The sequence below is a fragment of the Schistocerca gregaria genome, unplaced genomic scaffold (assembly GCF_023897955.1).
Source record: "Schistocerca gregaria isolate iqSchGreg1 unplaced genomic scaffold, iqSchGreg1.2 ptg000361l, whole genome shotgun sequence".
NCBI classification, from domain to species: domain Eukaryota; kingdom Metazoa; phylum Arthropoda; class Insecta; order Orthoptera; family Acrididae; genus Schistocerca; species Schistocerca gregaria.
The window spans coordinates 616,915-640,349 of NW_026061818.1; the positions used below are offsets into that span (position 1 = coordinate 616,915).

The 23,435-nt window shown below is 46.4% G+C and overlaps 2 non-coding genes across 2 annotated transcripts; both read left to right on the top strand.

The window, feature by feature from the left end:
• The first annotated feature begins 12,399 nt into the window (after positions 1-12,399).
• Trnai-aau (transfer RNA isoleucine (anticodon AAU)) lies at positions 12,400-12,471 on the top strand. Its single transcript has one exon. It is a non-coding gene; the product is annotated as a tRNA-Ile (tRNA).
• A 10,556-nt stretch (positions 12,472-23,027) lies between these two features.
• On the top strand, positions 23,028-23,099 carry Trnai-aau (transfer RNA isoleucine (anticodon AAU)). Its single transcript has one exon. It is a non-coding gene; the product is annotated as a tRNA-Ile (tRNA).
• Positions 23,100-23,435: the final 336 nt, after the last annotated feature.

Genomic DNA, 23,435 nt, shown 5'->3' on the forward strand with positions numbered 1-23,435 from the left:
TAGCAACTTTAAACTTTGCCTACGTCTCTGTCAGTCGCAAGGAAACTGTATTTGAAGGTGAAGGTGATTTTGTAGACATGTGTAAAAGACATGTTCTGAAATGCAAGTGTTGTGGTTTGGAGAGCACATCGGTTACGTGTCAGATGTGTAGCCAAGCAGTAATTTGTCGCCATAGCTGCAAATATTAGCCGATAATATGAATTGTTGTCAGCTAAAGTCTGATGATGCAGACGACCGTAAGGACGAAGTACCCAAGAGTACCGCTAGGCCGCGCCTCTTTAGCTCAGTGGTAGAGCACTGGTCTAATAAACCAGGGGTCGTAAGTTCCATCCTCACAGGAGAAAGATGAATTTTGGAAATCAGTTGCGCGTCGTGGCCGTATAGCAAACAGTACCTGTGATGACGAACAATTAGCGACAGGCGTTTTTTTAAGATTTACTCTCAGATGTGATTAAGGCGAATGGCGCAGATAAAGCATTTGCCAAAGCGGTACAGCATAAGGTGGGACGAGGCAGTCTGAATTACATTTTATAGATGTATTTCTCACATATCTCAGAGTCTCTCGCGATCTTCGTCGTCGTCGTCGTCGTCGTCGTCGTCGTCGCCGCCGCTTCTGCAGAAGTAGCAAATGGCCATCGTAGCAAATGCGGCGAGGGACGGCCTGCCTTCGATTCCGAATGCACAAATTGTGTGGTCTTGTTTCTCAGTCTATATTTGGTCGGTCACGTCAGAGGTTGAATGTAACGAATGGGTGGGAAAGAGCAAGGGGCAGCGGCTGTGTAGAACGAAAACACAAATCCTCAGGGGTGTGAGCGTTTCGAGATGAGTCGTATACATGTAAATGTTGGTCGTCAGTGACCGTGTGGCCTAATGGATAAGGCGTCGGACTTCGGCTCTGAAGATTACAGGTTCGAATGCTGTCACGCTTGTGTTTTTCCAGTTCTGAAAAAGAAACATACCGTTTTAATGTAGCAATTGAGCAGTACGAAACCGTCTGAATGTTGCTGTTGACCATTTTTTGCTTGGAGATGCTCTTGAGCTTGAAACACACACAGCAAGACCGGTGTTAACTAACGAAATGGTCGGCAGAGTGCCGACACCGCGAGTTTTGACTGGCACTTGCACATCTAAAACAACGTCGGAAAGTAACTCGTTCGGCTTTTGAGTCACATAAAGTATGTGTGTTAATTTTGACGCCACTAGCTCTGCTTGTTGTCATGCAATTTCTTTGCCTCTCAGAAATGATTATGACATATAAGTGAAGTGCGTGACGAGTGTGACGTTAGGAAAACATTAGGCAGCATGGAGAGATGCTGTATGGGACCACCCAACCCAAACGAGTACTGTGTGACGTGCTACCCGGCAAGTATTCACCGAGGTAGCCGGCTATCTCAGTCGGTAGAGCGTCAGACACTTAATCCCAGGGTCGTGGGTTCGAGCCAGACGCTGGGCGAAACGGAATTTTGTTCCGCTGCAGGTGTAAATTACCGTTTTTCTGATTAACGAGATTTAATGGAAATAGCAACTTTAAACTTTGCCTACGTCTCTGTCAGTCGCAAGGAAACTGTATTTGAAGGTGAAGGTGATTTTGTAGACATGTGTAAAAGACATGTTCTGAAATGCAAGTGTTGTGGTTTGGAGAGCACATCGGTTACGTGTCAGATGTGTAGCCAAGCAGTAATTTGTCGCCATAGCTGCAAATATTAGCCGATAATATGAATTGTTGTCAGCTAAAGTCTGATGATGCAGACGACCGTAAGGACGAAGTACCCAAGAGTACCGCTAGGCCGCGCCTCTTTAGCTCAGTGGTAGAGCACTGGTCTAATAAACCAGGGGTCGTAAGTTCCATCCTCACAGGAGAAAGATGAATTTTGGAAATCAGTTGCGCGTCGTGGCCGTATAGCAAACAGTACCTGTGATGACGAACAATTAGCGACAGGCGTTTTTTTAAGATTTACTCTCAGATGTGATTAAGGCGAATGGCGCAGATAAAGCATTTTCCAAAGCGGTACAGCATAAGGTGGGACGAGGCAGTCTGAATTACATTTTATAGATGTATTTCTCACATATCTCAGAGCCTCTCGCGATCTTCGTCGTCGTCGTCGTCGTCGTCGTCGTCGTCGCCGTCGCCGCTTCTGCAGAAGTAGCAAATGGCCATCGTAGCAAATGCGGCGAGGGACGCCCTGCCTTCGATTCCGAATGCACAAAGTGTGTGGTCTTGTTTCTCAGTCTATATTTGGTCGGTCACGTCAGAGGTTGAATGTAACGAATGGGTGGGAAAGAGCAAGGGGCAGCGGCTGTGTAGAACGAAAACACAAATCCTCAGGGGTGTGAGCGTTTCGAGATGAGTCGTATACATGTAAAAGTTGGTCGTCAGTGACCGTGTGGCCAAATGGATAAGGCGTCGGACTTCGCCTCTGAAGATTACAGGTTCGAGTGCTGTCACGCTTGTGTTTTTCCAGTTCTGAAAAAGAAACATACCGTTTTAATGTAGCAATTGAGCAGTACGAAACCGTCTGATTGTTGCTGTTGACCATTTTTTTCTCGGAGATGCTCTTGAGCTTGAAACACACACAGCAAGACCGGTGTTAACTAACGAAATGGTCGGCAGAGTGCCGACACCGCGAGTTTTGACTGGCACTTGCACATCTAAAACAACGTCGGAAAGTAACTCGTTCGGCTTTTGAGTCACATAAAGTATGTGTGTTAATTTTGACGCCACTAGCTCTGCTTGTTGTCATGCAATTTCTTTGCCTCTCAGAAATGATTATGACATAAAAGTGAAGTGCGTGACGAGTGTGACGTTAGGAAAACATTAGGCAGCATGGAGAGATGCTGTATGGGACCACCCAACCCAAACGAGTACTGTGTGACGTGCTACCCGGCAAGTATTCACCGAGGTAGCCGGCTATCTCAGTCGGTAGAGCGTCAGACACTTAATCCCAGGGTCGTGGGTTCGAGCCAGACGCTGGGCGGAACGGAATTTTGTTCCGCTGCAGGTGTAAATTACCGTTTTTCTGATTAACGAGATTTAATGGAAATAGCAACTTTAAACTTTGCCTACGTCTCTGTCAGTCGCAAGGAAACTGTATTTGAAGGTGAAGGTGATTTTGTAGACATGTGTAAAAGACATGTTCTGAAATGCAAGTGTTGTGGTTTGGAGAGCACATCGGTTACGTGTCAGATGTGTAGCCAAGCAGTAATTTGTCGCCATAGCTGCAAATATTAGCCGATAATATGAATTGTTGTCAGCTAAAGTCTGATGATGCAGACGACCGTAAGGACGAAGTACCCAAGAGTACCGCTAGGCCGCGCCTCTTTAGCTCAGTGGTAGAGCACTGGTCTAATAAACCAGGGGTCGTAAGTTCCATCCTCACAGGAGAAAGAAGAGTTTTGGAAATCAGTTGCGCGTCGTGGCCGTATAGCAAACAGTACCTGTGATGACGAACAATTAGCGACAGGCGTTTTTTTAAGATTTACTCTCAGATGTGATTAAGGCGAATGGCGCAGATAAAGCATTTGCCAAAGCGGTACAGCATAAGGTGGGACGAGGCAGTCTGAATTACATTTTATAGATGTATTTCTCACATATCTCAGAGCCTCTCGCGATATTCGTCGTCGTCGCCGCCACCGCCGCTTCTGCAGAAGTAGCAAATGGCCATCGTAGCAAATGCGGCGAGGGACGCCCTGCCTTCGATTCCGAATGCACAAAGTGTGTGGTCTTGTTTCTCAGTCTATATTTGGTCGGTCACGTCAGAGGTTGAATGTAACGAATGGGTGGGAAAGAGCAAGGGGCAGCGGCTGTGTAGAACGAAAACACAAATCCTCAGGGGTGTGAGCGTTTCGAGATGAGTCGTATACATGTAAACGTTGGTCGTCAGTGACCGTGTGGCCTAATGGATAAGGCGTCGGACTTCGGCTCTGAAGATTACAGGTTCGAATGCTGTCACGCTTGTGTTTTTCCAGTTCTGAAAAAGAAACATACCGTTTTAATGTAGCAATTGAGCAGTACGAAACCGTCTGAATGTTGCTGTTGACCATTTTTTGCTTGGAGATGCTCTTGAGCTTGAAACACACACAGCAAGACCGGTGTTAACTAACGAAATGGTCGGCAGAGTGCCGACACCGCGAGTTTTGACTGGCACTTGCACATCTAAAACAACGTCGGAAAGTAACTCGTTCGGCTTTTGAGTCACATAAAGTATGTGTGTTAATTTTGACGCCACTAGCTCTGCTTGTTGTCATGCAATTTCTTTGCCTCTCAGAAATGATTATGACATAAAAGTGAAGTACGTGACGAGTGTGACGTTAGGAAAACATTAGGCAGCATGGAGAGATTCTGTATGGGACCACCCAACCCAAACGAGTACTGTGTGACGTGCTACCCGGCAAGTATTCACCGAGGTAGCCGGCTATCTCAGTCGGTAGAGCGTCAGACTCTTAATCCCAGGGTCGTGGGTTCGAGCCAGACGCTGGGCGGAACGGAATTTTGTTCCGCTGCAGGTGTAAATTACCGTTTTTCTGATTAACGAGATTTAATGGAAATAGCAACTTTAAACTTTGCCTACGTCTCTGTCAGTCGCAAGGAAACTGTATTTGAAGGTGAAGGTGATTTTGTAGACATGTGTAAAAGACATGTTCTGAAAAGCAAGTGTTGTGGTTTGGAGAGCACATCGGTTACGTGTCAGATGTGTAGCCAAGCAGTAATTTGTCGCCATAGCTGCAAATATTAGCCGATAATATGAATTGTTGTCAGCTAAAGTCTGATGATGCAGACGACCGTAAGGACGAAGTACCCAAGAGTACCGCTAGGCCGCGCCTCTTTAGCTCAGTGGTAGAGCACTGGTCTAATAAACCAGGGGTCGTAAGTTCCATCCTCACAGGAGAAAGATGAATTTTGGAAATAAGTTGCGCGTCGTGGCCGTATAGCAAACAGTACCTGTGATGACGAACAATTAGCGACAGGCGTTTTTTTAAGATTTACTCTCAGATGTGATTAAGGCGAATGGCGCAGATAAAGCATTTGCCAAAGCGGTACAGCATAAGGTGGGACGAGGCAGTCTGAATTACATTTTATAGATGTATTTCTCACATATCTCAGAGCCTCTCGCGATCTTCGTCGTCGTCGTCGTCGTCGTCGTCGTCGCCGCCGCCGCTTCTGCAGAAGTAGCAAATGGCCGTCGTAGCAAATGCGGCGAGGGACGCCCTGCCTTCGATTCCGAATGCACAAAGTGTGTGGTCTTGTTTCTCAGTCTATATTTGGTCGGTCACGTCAGAGGTTGAATGTAACGAATGGGTGGGAAAGAGCAAGGGGCAGCGGCTGTGTAGAACGAAAACACAAATCCTCAGGGGTGTGAGCGTTTCGAGATGAGTCGTATACATGTAAATGTTGGTTGTCAGTGACCGTGTGGCTTAATGGAAAAGGCGCCGGACTTCGGCTCTGAAGATTACAGGTTCGAATGCTGTCACGCTTGTGTTTTTCCAGTTCTGAAAAAGAAACATACCGTTTTAATGTAGCAATTGAGCAGTACGAAACCGTCTGAATGTTGCTGTTGACCATTTTTTGCTTGGAGATGCTCTTGAGCTTGAAACACACACAGCAAGACCGGTGTTAACTAACGAAATGGTCGGCAGAGTGCCGACACCGCGAGTTTTGACTGGCACTTGCACATCTAAAACAACGTCGGAAAGTAACTCGTTCGGCTTTTGAGTCACATAAAGTATGTGTGTTAATTTTGACGCCACTAGCTCTGCTTGTTGTCATGCAATTTCTTTGCCTCTCAGAAATGATTATGACATAAAAGTGAAGTACGTGACGAGTGTGACGTTAGGAAAACATTAGGCAGCATGGAGAGATTCTGTATGGGACCACCCAACCCAAACGAGTACTGTGTGACGTGCTACCCGGCAAGTATTCAACGAGGTAGCCGGCTATCTCAGTCGGTAGAGCGTCAGACTCTTAATCCCAGGGTCGTGGGTTCGAGCCAGACGCTGGGCGGAACGGAATTTTGTTCCGCTGCAGGTGTAAATTACCGTTTTTCTGATTAACGAGATTTAATGGAAATAGCAACTTTAAACTTTGCCTACGTCTCTGTCAGTCGCAAGGAAACTGTATTTGAAGGTGAAGGTGATTTTGTAGACATGTGTAAAAGACATGTTCTGAAATGCAAGTGTTGTGGTTTGGAGAGCACATCGGTTACGTGTCAGATGTGTAGCCAAGCAGTAATTTGTCGCCATAGCTGCAAATATTAGCCGATAATATGAATTGTTGTCAGCTAAAGTCTGATGATGCAGACGACCGTAAGGACGAAGTACCCAAGAGTACCGCTAGGCCGCGCCTCTTTAGCTCAGTGGTAGAGCACTGGTCTAATAAACCAGGGGTCGTAAGTTCCATCCTCACAGGAGAAAGATGAATTTTGGAAATAAGTTGCGCGTCGTGGCCGTATAGCAAACAGTACCTGTGATGACGAACAATTAGCGACAGGCGTTTTTTTAAGATTTACTCTCAGATGTGATTAAGGCGAATGGCGCAGATAAAGCATTTGCCAAAGCGGTACAGCATAAGGTGGGACGAGGCAGTCTGAATTACATTTTATAGATGTATTTCTCACATATCTCAGAGCCTCTCGCGATCTTCGTCGTCGTCGCCGCCGCCGCTTCTGCAGAAGTAGCAAATGGCCATCGTAGCAAATGCGGCGAGGGACGCCCTGCCTTCGATTTCGAATGCACAAAGTGTGTGGTCTTGTTTCTCAGTCTATATTTGGTCGGTCACGTCAGAGGTTGAATGTAACGAATGGGTGGGAAAGAGCAAGGGGCAGCGGCTGTGTAGAACGAAAACACAAATCCTCAGGGGTGTGAGCGTTTCGAGATGAGTCGTATACATGTAAATGTTGGTCGTCAGTGACCGTGTGGCCTAATGGATAAGGCGTCGGACTTCGGCTCTGAAGATTACAGGTTCGAATGCTGTCACGCTTGTGTTTTTCCAGTTCTGAAAAAGAAACATACCGTTTTAATGTAGCAATTGAGCAGTACGAAACCGTCTGAATGTTGCTGTTGACCATTTTTTGCTTGGAGATGCTCTTGAGCTTGAAACACACACAGCAAGACCGGTGTTAACTAACGAAATGGTCGGCAGAGTGCCGACACCGCGAGTTTTGACTGGCACTTGCACATCTAAAACAACGTCGGAAAGTAACTCGTTCGGCTTTTGAGTCACATAAAGTATGTGTGTTAATTTTGACGCCACTAGCTCTGCTTGTTGTCATGCAATTTCTTTGCCTCTCAGAAATGATTATGACATAAAAGTGAAGTACGTGACGAGTGTGACGTTAGGAAAACATTAGGCAGCATGGAGAGATTCTGTATGGGACCACCCAACCCAAACGAGTACTGTGTGACGTGCTACCCGGCAAGTATTCACCGCGGTAGCCGGCTATCTCAGTCGGTAGAGCGTCAGACTCTTAATCCCAGGGTCGTGGGTTCGAGCCAGACGCTGGGCGGAACGGAATTTTTTTTCCGCTGCAGGTGTAAATTACCGTTTTTCTGATTAACGAGATTTAATGGAAATAGCAACTTTAAACTTTGCCTACGTCTCTGTCAGTCGCAAGGAAACTGTATTTGAAGGTGAAGGTGATTTTGTAGACATGTGTAAAAGACATGTTCTGAAAAGCAAGTGTTGTGGTTTGGAGAGCACATCGGTTACGTGTCAGATGTGTAGCCAAGCAGTAATTTGTCGCCATAGCTGCAAATATTAGCCGATAATATGAATTGTTGTCAGCTAAAGTCTGATGATGCAGACGACCGTAAGGACGAAGTACCCAAGAGTACCGCCAGGCCGCGCCTCTTTAGCTCAGTGGTAGAGCACTGGTCTAATAAACCAGGGGTCGTAAGTTCCATCCTCACAGGAGAAAGATGAATTTTGGAAATCAGTTGCGCGTCGTGGCCGTATAGCAAACAGTACCTGTGATGACGAACAATTAGCGACAGGCGTTTTTTTAAGATTTACTCTCAGATGTGATTAAGGCGAATGGCGCAGATAAAGCATTTGCCAAAGCGGTACAGCATAAGGTGGGACGAGGCAGTCTGAATTACATTTTATAGATGTATTTCTCACATATCTCAGAGCCTCTCGCGATCTTCGTCGTCGTCGTCGTCGTCGTCGTCGTCGTCGCCGCCGCCGCTTCTGCAGAAGTAGCAAATGGCCATCGTAGCAAATGCGGCGAGGGACGCCCTGCCTTCGATTCCGAATGCACAAAGTGTGTGGTCTTGTTTCTCAGTCTATATTTGGTCGGTCACGTCAGAGGTTGAATGTAACGAATGGGTGGGAAAGAGCAAGGGGCAGCGGCTGTGTAGAACGAAAACACAAATCCTCAGGGGTGTGAGCGTTTCGAGATGAGTCGTATACATGTAAATGTTGGTCGTCAGTGACCGTGTGGCCTAATGGATAAGGCGTCGGACTTCGGCTCTGAAGATTACAGGTTCGAATGCTGTCACGCTTGTGTTTTTCCAGTTCTGAAAAAGAAACATACCGTTTTAATGTAGCAATTGAGCAGTACGAAACCGTCTGAATGTTGCTGTTGACCATTTTTTGCTTGGAGATGCTCTTGAGCTTGAAACACACACAGCAAGACGGGTGTTAACTAACGAAATGGTCGGCAGAGTGCCGACACCGCGAGTTTTGACTGGCACTTGCACATCTAAAACAACGTCGGAAAGTAATTCGTTCGGCTTTTGAGTCACATAAAGTATGTGTGTTAATTTTGACGCCACTAGCTCTGCTTGTTGTCATGCAATTTCTTTGCCTCTCAGAAATGATTATGACATAAAAGTGAAGTGCGTGACGAGTGTGACGTTAGGAAAACATTAGGCAGCATGGAGAGATGCTGTATGGGACCACCCAACCCAAACGAGTACTGTGTGACGTGCTACCCGGCAAGTATTCACCGAGGTAGCCGGCTATCTCAGTCGGTAGAGCGTCAGACACTTAATCCCAGGGTCGTGGGTTCGAGCCAGACGCTGGGCGAAACGGAATTTTGTTCCGCTGCAGGTGTAAATTACCGTTTTTCTGATTAACGAGATTTAATGGAAATAGCAACTTTAAACTTTGCCTACGTCTCTGTCAGTCGCAAGGAAACTTTATTTGAAGGTGAAGGTGATTTTGTAGACATGTGTAAAAGACATGTTCTGAAATGCAAGTGTTGTGGTTTGGAGAGCACATCGGTTACGTGTCAGATGTGTAGCCAAGCAGTAATTTGTCGCCATAGCTGCAAATATTAGCCGATAATATGAATTGTTGTCAGCTAAAGTCTGATGATGCAGACGACCGTAAGGACGAAGTCCCCAAGAGTACCGCTAGGCCGCGCCTCTTTAGCTCAGTGGTAGAGCACTGGTCTAATAAACCAGGGGTCGTAAGTTCCATCCTCACAGGAGAAAGATGAATTTTGGAAATCATTTGCGCGTCGTGGCCGTATAGCAAACAGTACCTGTGATGACGAACAATTAGCGACAGGCGTTTTTTTAAGATTTACTCTCAGATGTGATTAAGGCGAATGGCGCAGATAAAGCATTTGCCAAAGCGGTACAGCATAAGGTGGGACGAGGCAGTCTGAATTACATTTTATAGATGTATTTCTCACATATCTCAGAGCCTCTCGCGATCTTCGTCGTCGTCGTCGTCGTCGTCGTCGCCGCCGCCGCTTCTGCAGAAGTAGCAAATGGCCGTCGTAGCAAATGCGGCGAGGGACGCCCTGCCTTCGATTCCGAATGCACAAAGTGTGTGGTCTTGTTTCTCAGTCTATATTTGGTCGGTCACGTCAGAGGTTGAATGTAACGAATGGGTGGGAAAGAGCAAGGGGCAGCGGCTGTGTAGAACGAAAACACAAATCCTCAGGGGTGTGAGCGTTTCGAGATGAGTCGTATACATGTAAATGTTGGTTGTCAGTGACCGTGTGGCTTAATGGATAAGGCGCCGGACTTCGGCTCTGAAGATTACAGGTTCGAATGCTGTCACGCTTGTGTTTTTCCAGTTCTGAAAAAGAAACATACCGTTTTAATGTAGCAATTGAGCAGTACGAAACCGTCTGAATGTTGCTGTTGACCATTTTTTGCTTGGAGATGCTCTTGAGCTTGAAACACACACAGCAAGACCGGTGTTAACTAACGAAATGGTCGGCAGAGTGCCGACACCGCGAGTTTTGACTGGCACTTGCACATCTAAAACAACGTCGGAAAGTAACTCGTTCGGCTTTTGAGTCACATAAAGTATGTGTGTTAATTTTGACGCCACTAGCTCTGCTTGTTGTCATGCAATTTCTTTGCCTCTCAGAAATGATTATGACATAAAAGTGAAGTACGTGACGAGTGTGACGTTAGGAAAACATTAGGCAGCATGGAGAGATTCTGTATGGGACCACCCAACCCAAACGAGTACTGTGTGACGTGCTACCCGGCAAGTATTCAACGAGGTAGCCGGCTATCTCAGTCGGTAGAGCGTCAGACTCTTAATCCCAGGGTCGTGGGTTCGAGCCAGACGCTGGGCGGAACGGAATTTTGTTCCGCTGCAGGTGTAAATTACCGTTTTTCTGATTAACGAGATTTAATGGAAATAGCAACTTTAAACTTTGCCTACGTCTCTGTCAGTCGCAAGGAAACTGTATTTGAAGGTGAAGGTGATTTTGTAGACATGTGTAAAAGACATGTTCTGAAATGCAAGTGTTGTGGTTTGGAGAGCACATCGGTTACGTGTCAGATGTGTAGCCAAGCAGTAATTTGTCGCCATAGCTGCAAATATTAGCCGATAATATGAATTGTTGTCAGCTAAAGTCTGATGATGCAGACGACCGTAAGGACGAAGTACCCAAGAGTACCGCTAGGCCGCGCCTCTTTAGCTCAGTGGTAGAGCACTGGTCTAATAAACCAGGGGTCGTAAGTTCCATCCTCACAGGAGAAAGATGAATTTTGGAAATCAGTTGCGCGTCGTGGCCGTATAGCAAACAGTACCTGTGATGACGAACAATTAGCGACAGGCGTTTTTTTAAGATTTACTCTCAGATGTGATTAAGGCGAATGGCGCAGATAAAGCATTTGCCAAAGCGGTACAGCATAAGGTGGGACGAGGCAGTCTGAATTACATTTTATAGATGTATTTCTCACATACCTCAGAGCCTCTCGCGATCTTCGTCGTCGTCGTCGTCGTCGTCGTCGTCGTCGCCGCCGCCGCTTCTGCAGAAGTAGCAAATGGCCATCGTAGCAAATGCGGCGAGGGACGGCCTGCCTTCGATTCCGAATGCACAAAGTGTGTGGTCTTGTTTCTCAGTCTATATTTGGTCGGTCACGTCAGAGGTTGAATGTAACGAATGGGTGGGAAAGAGCAAGGGGCAGCGGCTGTGTAGAACGAAAACACAAATCCTCAGGGGTGTGAGCGTTTCGAGATGAGTCGTATACATGTAAATGTTGGTCGTCAGTGACCGTGTGGCCTAATGGATAAGGCGTCGGACTTCGGATCTGAAGATCACACGTTCGAATGCTGTCACGCTTGTGTTTTTCCAGTTCTGAAAAAGAAACATAATGTTTTAATGTAGCAATTGAGCAGTACGAAACCGTCTGAATGTTGCTGTTGACCATTTTTTGCTTGGAGATGCTCTTGAGCTTGAAACACACACAACAAGACCGGTGTTAACTAGCGAAATGGTCGGCAGAGTGCCGACACAGCGAGTTTTGACTATCACTTGCACATGTAAAACAACGTCGGAAAGTAACTCGTTCGGCTTTTGAGTCACATAAAGTATGTGCGTTAATTTTGACGCCACTAGCTCTGCATGTTGTCATGCAATTTCTTTACCTCTCAGAAATGATTATGACATAAAAGTGAAGTACGTGACGAGTGTGACGTTAGGAAAACATTAGGCATCATGGAGAGATTCTGTATGGGACCACCCAACACAAACGAGTACTGTGTGACGTGCTACCCGGCAGGTATTCATACGAGGTAGCCGGCTAGCTCAGTCGGTAGAGCGTCAGACTCTTAATCCCAGGGTCGTGGGTTCGAGCCAGACGCTGGGCGGAACGGAATTTTGTTCCACTGCAGGTGTAAATTACCGTTTTTCTGATTAACGAGATTTAATGGAAATAGCAACTTTAAACTTTGCCTACGTCTCTGACAGTCGCAAGGAAGCTGTATTTGAAGGTGAAGGTGATTTTGTAGACATGTGTGAAAGACATGTTCTGAAATGCAAGTGTTGTTGTTTGGAGAGCACATCGGTTACGTGTCAGATGTGTAGTCAAGCAGTAATTTGTCGCCATAGCTGCAAATATTAGCCGGTAATATGAAGTGTTGTCAGCTAAAGTCTGATGATGCAGACGACCGTAAGGACGAAGTATCTAAGAGTACCGCTAGGCCGCGCCTCTTTAGCTCAGTGGTAGAGCACTGGTCTAATAAACCAGCGGTCGTAAGTTCAATCCTCACAGGAGAAAGATGAATTTTGGAAATCAGTTGCGCGTCGTGGCCGTATAGCAAACAGTACCTGTGATGACGAACAATTAGCGACAGGCGTCTTTTTAAGAATCACTCTCAGATGCGATTAAGGCGAATGGCGCAGATAAAGCATTTGCCAAAGCGGTACAGCATAAGGTGGGACGAGGCAGTCTGAATTACATTTTATAGATGTATTTCTCACATATCTCAGAGCCTCTCGCGATATTCGTCGTCGTCGTCGTCGTCGTCGTCGTCGTCGCCGCCGCCGCCGCCGCCGCCGCTTCTACAGAAGTAGCAAATGGCAATCGTAGCAAATGCGGCGAGGGACGCCCTGCCTTCGATTCCGAATGCACAAAGTGTGGTCTTGTTTCACAGTCTATATTTGGTCGGTCTCGTCAGAGGTTGAATGTAACGAATGGGTGGGAAAGAGCAAGGGGCAGCGGCTGTGTAGAACGAAAACACAAATCCTCAGGGGTGTGAGCGTTTCGAGATGAGTCGTATACATGTAAATGTTGGTCGTCAGTGACCGTGTGGCCTAATGGATAAGGCGTCGGACTTCGGATCTGAAGATTACAGGTTCGAATGCTGTCACGCTTGTGTTTTTCCAGTTCTGAAAAAGAAACATAACGTTTTAATGTAGCAATTGAGCAGTACGAAACCGTCTGAATGTTGCTGTTGACCATTTTTTGCTTGGAGATGCTCTTGAGCTTGAAACACACACAACAAGACCGGTGTTAACTAGCGAAATGGTCGGCAGAGTGCCGACACAGCGAGTTTTGACTATCACTTGCACATCTAAAACAACGTCGGAAAGTAACTCGTTCGGCTTTTGAGTCACATAAAGTATGTGCGTTAATTTTGACGCCACTAGCTCTGCATGTTGTCATGCAATTTCTTTACCTCTCAGAAATGATTATGACATAAAAGTGAAGTACGTGACGAGTGTGACGTTAGGAAAACATTAGGCATCATGGAGAGATTCTGTATGGGACCACCCAACACAAACGAGTACTGTGTGACGTGCTACCCGGCAGGTATTCACCGAGGTAGCCGGCTAGCTCAGTCGGTAGAGCGTCGGACTCTTAATCCCAGGGTCGTGGGTTCGAGCCAGACGCTGGGCGGAACGGAATTTTCTTCCGCTGCAGGTGTAAATTACCGTTTTTCTGATTAACGAGATTTAATGGAAATAGCAACTTTAAACTTTGCCTACGTCTCTGTCAGTCGCAAGGAATCTGTATTTGAAGGTGAAGGTGATTTTGTAGACATGTGTGAAAGACATGTTCTGAAATGCAAGTGTTGTTGTTTGGAGAGCACATCGGTTACGTGTCAGATGTGTAGCCAAGCAGTAATTTGTCGCCATAGCTGCAAATATTAGCCGGTAATATGAAGTGTTGTCAGCTAAAGTCTGATGATGCAGACGACCGTAAGGACGAAGTACCCAAGAGTACCGCTAGGCCGCGCCTCTTTAGCTCAGTGGTAGAGCACTGGTCTAATAAACCAGGTGTCGTAAGTTCCATCCTCACAGGAGAAAGATGAATTTTGGAAATCAGTTGCGCGTCGTGGCCGTATAGCAAACAGTACCTGTGATGACGAACAATTAGCGACAGGCGTTTTTTTAAGAATTACTTTCAGATGCGATTAAGGCGAATGGCGCAGATAAAGCATTTGCCAAAGCGGTACAGCATAAGGTGGGACGAGGCAGTCTGAATTACATTTTATAGATGTATTTCTCACATATCTCAGAGCCTCTCGCGATATTCGTCGTCGTCGTCGTCGTCGTCGCCGCCGCCGCCGCTTCTGCAGAAGTAGCAAATGGCAATCGTAGCAAATGCGGCGAGGGTCGCCCTGCCTTCGATTCCGAATGCACAAAGTGTGTGGTCTTGTTTCTCAGTCTATATTTGGTCGGTCTCGTCAGAGGTTGAATGTAACGAATGGGTGGGAAAGAGCAAGGGGCAGCGGCTGTGTAGAACGAAAACACAAATCCTCAGGGGTGTGAGCGTTTCGAGATGAGTCGTATACATGTAAATGTTGGTCGTCAGTGACCGTGTGGCCTAATGGATAAGGCGTCGGACTTCGGATCTGAAGATTACAGGTTCGAATGCTGTCACGCTTGTGTTTTTCCAGTTCTGAAAAAGAAACATAACGTTTTAATGTAGCAATTGAGCAGTACGAAACCGTCTGAATGTTGCTGTTGACCATTTTTTGCTTGGAGATGCTCTTGAGCTTGAAACACACACAACAAGACCGGTGTTAACTAGCGAAATGGTCGGCAGAGTGCCGACACAGCGAGTTTTGACTATCACTTGCACATCTAAAACAACGTCGGAAAGTAACTCGTTCGGCTTTTGAGTCACATAAAGTATGTGCGTTAATTTTGACGCCACTAGCTCTGCATGTTGTCATGCAATTTCTTTACCTCTCAGAAATGATTATGACATAAAAGTGAAGTACGTGACGAGTGTGACGTTAGGAAAACATTAGGCATCATGGAGAGATTCTGTATGGGACCACCCAACACAAACGAGTACTGTGTGACGTGCTACCCGGTAGGTATTCAACGAGGTAACACTAGATCGCGTGTTGTAGAGCGTCGGACTCTTAATCCCAGGTTCGTGGGTTCGAGCCAGGCGCTGGGCGGAACGGAATTTTCTTCCGCTGCAGGTGTAAATTACCGTTTTTCTGATTAACGAGATTTAATGGAAATAGCAACTTTAAACTTTGCCTACGTCTCTGTCAGTCGCAAGGAATCTGTATTTGAAGGTGAAGGTGATTTTGTAGACATGTGTGAAAGACATGTTCTGAAATGCAAGCACACACGCGAGACAGATACATCGGTTACGTGTCAGATGTGTAGCCAAGCAGTAATTTGTCGCCATAGCTGCAAATATTAGCCGGTAATATGAAGTGTTGTCAGCTAAAGTCTGATGATGCAGACGACCGTAAGGACAAAGTACCCAAGAGTACCGCTAGGCCGCGCCTCTTTAGCTCAGTGGTAGAGCACTGGTCTAATAAACCAGGTGTCGTAAGTTCCATCCTCACAGGAGAAAGATGAATTTCGGAAATCAGTTACGCGTCGTGGCCGTATAGCAAACAGTACCTGTGATGACGAACAATTAGCGACAGGCGTTTTTTTAAGAATTACTTTCAGATGCGATTAAGGCGAATGGCGCAGATAAAGCATTTGCCAAAGCGGTACAGCATAAGGTGGGACGAGGCAGTCTGAATTACATTTTATAGATGTATTTCTCACATAACTCAGAGCCTCTCGCGATATTCGTCGTCGTCGTCGTCGTCGTCGCCGCCGCCGCCGCTTCTGCAGAAGTAGCAAATGGCAATCGTAGCAAATGCGGCGAGGGTCGCCCTGCCTTCGATTCCGAATGCACAAAGTGTGTGGTCTTGTTTCTCAGTCTATATTTGGTCGGTCTCGTCAGAGGTTGAATGTAACGAATGGGTGGGAAAGAGCAAGGGGCAGCGGCTGTGTAGAACGAAAACACAAATCCTCAGGGGTGTGAGCGTTTCGAGATGAGTCGTATACATGTAAATGTTGGTCGTCAGTGACCGTGTGGCCTAATGGATAAGGCGTCGGACTTCGGATCTGAAGATTACAGGTTCGAATGCTGTCACGCTTGTGTTTTTCCAGTTCTGAAAAAGAAACATAACGTTTTAATGTAGCAATTGAGCAGTACGAAACCGTCTGAATGTTGCTGTTGACCATTTTTTGCTTGGAGATGCTCTTGAGCTTGAAACACACACAACAAGACCGGTGTTAACTAGCGAAATGGTCGGCAGAGTGCCGACACAGCGAGTTTTGACTATCACTTGCACATCTAAAACAACGTCGGAAAGTAACTCGTTCGGCTTTTGAGTCACATAAAGTATGTGCGTTAATTTTGACGCCACTAGCTGTGCATGTTGTCATGCAATTTCTTTACCTCTCAGAAATGATTATGACATAAAAGTGAAGTACGTGACGAGTGTGACGTTAGGAAAACATTAGGCATCATGGAGAGATTCTGTATGGGACCACCCAACACAAACGAGTACTGTGTGACGTGCTACCCGGCAGGTATTCACCGAGGTAGCCGGCTAGCTCAGTCGGTAGAGCGTCGGACTCTTAATCCCAGGGTCGTGGGTTCGAGCCAGACGCTGGGCGGAACGGAATTTTCTTCCGCTGCAGGTGTAAATTACCGTTTTTCTGATTAACGAGATTTAATGGAAATAGCAACTTTAAACTTTGCCTACGTCTCTGTCAGTCGCAAGGAATCTGTATTTGAAGGTGAAGGTGATTTTGTAGACATGTGTGAAAGACATGTTCTGAAATGCAAGTGTTGTTGTTTGGAGAGCACATCGGTTACGTGTCAGATGTGTAGCCAAGCAGTAATTTGTCGCCATAGCTGCAAATATTAGCCGGTAATATGAAGTGTTGTCAGCTAAAGTCTGATGATGCAGACGACCGTAAGGACGAAGTACCCAAGAGTACCGCTAGGCCGCGCCTCTTTAGCTCAGTGGTAGAGCACTGGTCTAATAAACCAGGTGTCGTAAGTTCCATCCTCACAGGAGAAAGATGAATTTTGGAAATCAGTTGCGCGTCGTGGCCGTATAGCAAACAGTACCTGTGATGACGAACAATTAGCGACAGGCGTTTTTTTAAGAATTACTTTCAGATGCGATTAAGGCGAATGGCGCAGATAAAGCATTTGCCAAAGCGGTACAGCATAAGGTGGGACGAGGCAGTCTGAATTACATTTTATAGATGTATTTCTCACATATCTCAGAGCCTCTCGCGATATTCGTCGTCGTCGTCGTCGTCGTCGCCGCCGCCGCCGCTTCTGCAGAAGTAGCAAATGGCAATCGTAGCAAATGCGGCGAGGGTCGCCCTGCCTTCGATTCCGAATGCACAAAGTGTGTGGTCTTGTTTCTCAGTCTATATTTGGTCGGTCTCGTCAGAGGTTGAATGTAACGAATGGGTGGGAAAGAGCAAGGGGCAGCGGCTGTGTAGAACGAAAACACAAATCCTCAGGGGTGTGAGCGTTTCGAGATGAGTCGTATACATGTAAATGTTGGTCGTCAGTGACCGTGTGGCCTAATGGATAAGGCGTCGGACTTCGGATCTGAAGATTACAGGTTCGAATGCTGTCACGCTTGTGTTTTTCCAGTTCTGAAAAAGAAACATAACGTTTTAATGTAGCAATTGAGCAGTACGAAACCGTCTGAATGTTGCTGTTGACCATTTTTTGCTTGGAGATGCTCTTGAGCTTGAAACACACACAACAAGACCGGTGTTAACTAGCGAAATGGTCGGCAGAGTGCCGACACAGCGAGTTTTGACTATCACTTGCACATCTAAAACAACGTCGGAAAGTAACTCGTTCGGCTTTTGAGTCACATAAAGTATGTGCGTTAATTTTGACGCCACTAGCTGTGCATGTTGTCTTGCAATTTCTTTACCTCTCAGAAATGATTATGACATAAAAGTGAAGTACGTGACGAGTGTGACGTTAGGAAAACATTAGGCATCATGGAGAGATTCTGTATGGGACCACCCAACACAAACGAGTACTGTGTGACGTGCTACCCGGCAGGTATTCACCGAGGTAGCCGGCTAGCTCAGTCGGTAGAGCGTCGGACTCTTAATCCCAGGGTCGTGGGTTCGAGCCAGACGCTGGGCGGAACGGAATTTTCTTCCGCTGCAGGTGTAAATTACCGTTTTTCTGATTAACGAGATTTAATGGAAATAGCAACTTTAAACTTTGCCTACGTCTCTGTCAGTCGCAAGGAATCTGTATTTGAAGGTGAAGGTGATTTTGTAGACATGTGTGAAAGACATGTTCTGAAATGCAAGTGTTGTTGTTTGGAGAGCACATCGGTTACGTGTCAGATGTGTAGCCAAGCAGTAATTTGTCGCCATAGCTGCAAATATTAGCCGGTAATATGAAGTGTTGTCAGCTAAAGTCTGATGATGCAGACGACCGTAAGGACGAAGTACCCAAGAGTACCGCTAGGCCGCGCCTCTTTAGCTCAGTGGTAGAGCACTGGTCTAATAAACCAGGTGTCGTAAGTTCCATCCTCACAGGAGAAAGATGAATTTTGGAAATCAGTTGCGCGTCGTGGCCGTATAGCAAACAGTACCTGTGATGACGAACAATTAGCGACAGGCGTTTTTTTAAGAATTACTTTCAGATGCGATTAAGGCGAATGGCGCAGATAAAGCATTTGCCAAAGCGGTACAGCATAAGGTGGGACGAGGCAGTCTGAATTACATTTTATAGATGTATTTCTCACATATCTCAGAGCCTCTCGCGATATTCGTCGTCGTCGTCGTCGTCGTCGCCGCCGCCGCCGCTTCTGCAGAAGTAGCAAATGGCAATCGTAGCAAATGCGGCGAGGGTCGCCCTGCCTTCGATTCCGAATGCACAAAGTGTGTGGTCTTGTTTCTCAGTCTATATTTGGTCGGTCTCGTCAGAGGTTGAATGTAACGAATGGGTGGGAAAGAGCAAGGGGCAGCGGCTGTGTAGAACGAAAACACAAATCCTCAGGGGTGTGAGTGTTTCGAGATGAGTCGTATACATGTAAATGTTGGTCGTCAGTGACCGTGTGGCCTAATGGATAAGGCGTCGGACTTCGGATCTGAAGATTACAGGTTCGAATGCTGTCACGCTTGTGTTTTTCCAGTTCTGAAAAAGAAACATAACGTTTTAATGTAGCAATTGAGCAGTACGAAACCGTCTGAATGTTGCTGTTGACCATTTTTTGCTTGGAGATGCTCTTGAGCTTGAAACACACACAACAAGACCGGTGTTAACTAGCGAAATGGTCGGCAGAGTGCCGACACAGCGAGTTTTGACTATCACTTGCACATCTAAAACAACGTCGGAAAGTAACTCGTTCGGCTTTTGAGTCACATAAAGTATGTGCGTTAATTTTGACGCCACTAGCTCTGCATGTTGTCATGCAATTTCTTTACCTCTCAGAAATGATTATGACATAAAAGTGAAGTACGTGACGAGTGTGACGTTAGGAAAACATTAGGCATCATGGAGAGATTCTGTATGGGACCACCCAACACAAACGAGTACTGTGTGACGTGCTACCCGGCAGGTATTCACCGAGGTAGCCGGCTAGCTCAGTCGGTAGAGCGTCGGACTCTTAATCCCAGGTTCGTGGGTTCGAGCCAGACGCTGGGCGGAACGGAATTTTCTTCCGCTGCAGGTGTAAATTACCGTTTTTCTGATTAACGAGATTTAATGGAAATAGCAACTTTAAACTTTGCCTACGTCTCTGTCAGTCGCAAGGAATCTGTATTTGAAGGTGAAGGTGATTTTGTAGACATGTGTGAAAGACATGTTCTGAAATGCAAGTGTTGTTGTTTGGAGAGCACATCGGTTACGTGTCAGATGTGTAGCCAAGCAGTAATTTGTCGCCATAGCTGCAAATATTAGCCGGTAATATGAAGTGTTGTCAGCTAAAGTCTGATGATGCAGACGACCGTAAGGACGAAGTACCCAAGAGTACCGCTAGGCCGCGCCTCTTTAGCTCAGTGGTAGAGCACTGGCCTAATAAACCAGCGGTCGTAAGTTCCATCCTCACAGGAGAAAGATGAATTTCGGAAATCAGTTGCGCGTCGTGGCCGTATAGCAAACAGTACCTGTGATGACGAACAATTAGCGACAGGCGTTTTTTTAAGAATTACTTTCAGATGCGATTAAGGCGAATGGCGCAGATAAAGCATTTGCCAAAGCGGTACAGCATAAGGTGGGACGAGGCAGTCTGAATTACATTTTATAGATGTATTTCTCACATATCTCAGAGCCTCTCGCGATATTCGTCGTCGTCGTCGTCGTCGTCGCCGCCGCCGCCGCTTCTGCAGAAGTAGCAAATGGCAATCGTAGCAAATGCGGCGAGGGTCGCCCTGCCTTCGATTCCGAATGCACAAAGTGTGTGGTCTTGTTTCACAGTCTATATTTGGTCGGTCTCGTCAGAGGTTGAATGTAACGAATGGGTGGGAAAGAGCAAGGGGCAGCGGCTGTGCAGAACGAAAACACAAATCCTCAGGGGTGTGAGCGTTTCGAGATGAGTCGTATACATGTAAATGTTGGTCGTCAGTGACCGTGTGGCCTAATGGATAAGGCGTCGGACTTCGGATCTGAAGATTACAGGTTCGAATGCTGTCACGCTTGTGTTTTTCCAGTTCTGAAAAAGAAACATAACGTTTTAATGTAGCAATTGAGCAGTACGAAACCGTCTGAATGTTGCTGTTGACCATTTTTTGCTTGGAGATGCTCTTGAGCTTGAAACACACACAACAAGACCGGTGTTAACTAGCGAAATGGTCGGCAGAGTGCCGACACAGCGAGTTTTGACTATCACTTGCACATCTAAAACAACGTCGGAAAGTAACTCGTTCGGCTTTTGAGTCACATAAAGTATGTGCGTTAATTTTGACGCCACTAGCTGTGCATGTTGTCATGCAATTTCTTTACCTCTCAGAAATGATTATGACATAAAAGTGAAGTACGTGACGAGTGTGACGTTAGGAAAACATTAGGCATCATGGAGAGATTCTGTATGGGACCACCCAACACAAACGAGTACTGTGTGACGTGCTACCCGGCAGGTATTCACCGAGGTAGCCGGCTAGCTCAGTCGGTAGAGCGTCGGACTCTTAATCCCAGGGTCGTGGGTTCGAGCCAGACGCTGGGCGGAACGGAATTTTCTTCCGCTGCAGGTGTAAATTACCGTTTCTCTCATTAACGAGATTTAATGGAAATAGCAACTTTAAACTTTGCCTACGTCTCTGTCAGTCGCAAGGAATCTGTATTTGAAGGTGAAGGTGATTTTGTAGACATGTGTGAAAGACATGTTCTGAAATGCAAGTGTTGTTGTTTGGAGAGCACATCGGTTACGTGTCAGATGTGTAGCCAAGCAGTAATTTGTCGCCATAGCTGCAAATATTAGCCGGTAATATGAAGTGTTGTCAGCTAAAGTCTGATGATGCAGACGACCGTAAGGACGAAGTACCCAAGAGTACCGCTAGGCCGCGCCTCTTTAGCTCAGTGGTAGAGCACTGGTCTAATAAACCAGCGGTCGTAAGTTCCATCCTCACAGGAGAAAGATGAATTTTGGAAATCAGTTGCGCGTCGTGGCCGTATAGCAAACAGTACCTGTGATGACGAACAATTAGCGACAGGCGTTTTTTTAAGAATTACTTTCAGATGCGATTAAGGCGAATGGCGCAGATAAAGCATTTGCCAAAGCGGTACAGCATAAGGTGGGACGAGGCAGTCTGAATTACATTTTATAGATGTATTTCTCACATATCTCAGAGCCTCTCGCGATATTCGTCGTCGTCGTCGTCGTCGTCGCCGCCGCCGCCGCTTCTGCAGAAGTAGCAAATGGCAATCGTAGCAAATGCGGCGAGGGTCGCCCTGCCTTCGATTCCGAATGCACAAAGTGTGTGGTCTTGTTTCTCAGTCTATATTTGGTCGGTCTCGTCAGAGGTTGAATGTAACGAATGGGTGGGAAAGAGCAAGGGGCAGCGGCTGTGTAGAACGAAAACACAAATCCTCAGGGGTGTGAGCGTTTCGAGATGAGTCGTATACATGTAAATGTTGGTCGTCAGTGACCGTGTGGCCTAATGGATAAGGCGTCGGACTTCGGATCTGAAGATTACAGGTTCGAATGCTGTCACGCTTGTGTTTTTCCAGTTCTGAAAAAGAAACATAACGTTTTAATGTAGCAATTGAGCAGTACGAAACCGTCTGAATGTTGCTGTTGACCATTTTTTGCTTGGAGATGCTCTTGAGCTTGAAACACACACAACAAGACCGGTGTTAACTAGCGAAATGGTCGGCAGAGTGCCGACACAGCGAGTTTTGACTATCACTTGCACATCTAAAACAACGTCGGAAAGTAACTCGTTCGGCTTTTGAGTCACATAAAGTATGTGCGTTAATTTTGACGCCACTAGCTGTGCATGTTGTCATGCAATTTCTTTACCTCTCAGAAATGATTATGACATAAAAGTGAAGTACGTGACGAGTGTGACGTTAGGAAAACATTAGGCGTCATGGAGAGATTCTGTATGGGACCACCCAACACAAACGAGTACAGTGTGACGTGCTACCCCTCAGGTATTCACCGAGGTAGCCAGCTAGCTCAGTCGGTAGAGCGTCGGACTCTTAATCCCAGGGTCGTGGGTTCTAGCCAGACGCTGGGCGGAACGGAATTTTCTTCCGCTGCAGGTGTAAATTACCGTTTTTCTGATTAACGAGATTTAATGGAAATAGCAACTTTAAACTTTGCCTACGTCTCTGTTAGTCGCAAGGAATCTGTATTTGAAGGTGAAGGTGATTTTGTAGACATGTGTGAAAGACATGTTCTGAAATGCAAGTGTTGTTGTTTGGAGAGCACATCGGTTACGTGTCAGATGTGTAGCCAAGCAGTAATTTGTCGCCATAGCTGCAAATATTAGCCGGTAATATGAAGTGTTGTCAGCTAAAGTCTGATGATGCAGACGACCGTAAGGACGAAGTACCCAAGAGTACCGCTAGGCCGCGCCTCTTTAGCTCAGTGGTAGAGCACTGGTCTAATAAACCAGCGGTCGTAAGTTCAATCCTAACAGGAGAAAGATGAATTTTGGAAATCAGTTGCGCGTCGTGGCCGTATAGCAAACAGTACCTGTGATGACGAACAAGTAGCGACAGGCGTTTTTTTAAGAATCACTCTCAGATGCGATAAAGGCGAATGGCGCAGATAAAGCATTTGCCAAAGCGGTACAGCATAAGGTGGGACGAGGCAGTCTGAATTACATTTTATAGATGTATTTCTCACATATCTCAGAGCCTCTCGCGATATTCGTCGTCGTCGTCGTCGTCGTCGTCGTCGCCGCCGCTTCTGCAGAAGTAGCAAATGGCAATCGTAGCAAATGCGGCGAGGGTCGCCCTGCCTTCGATTCCGAATGCAC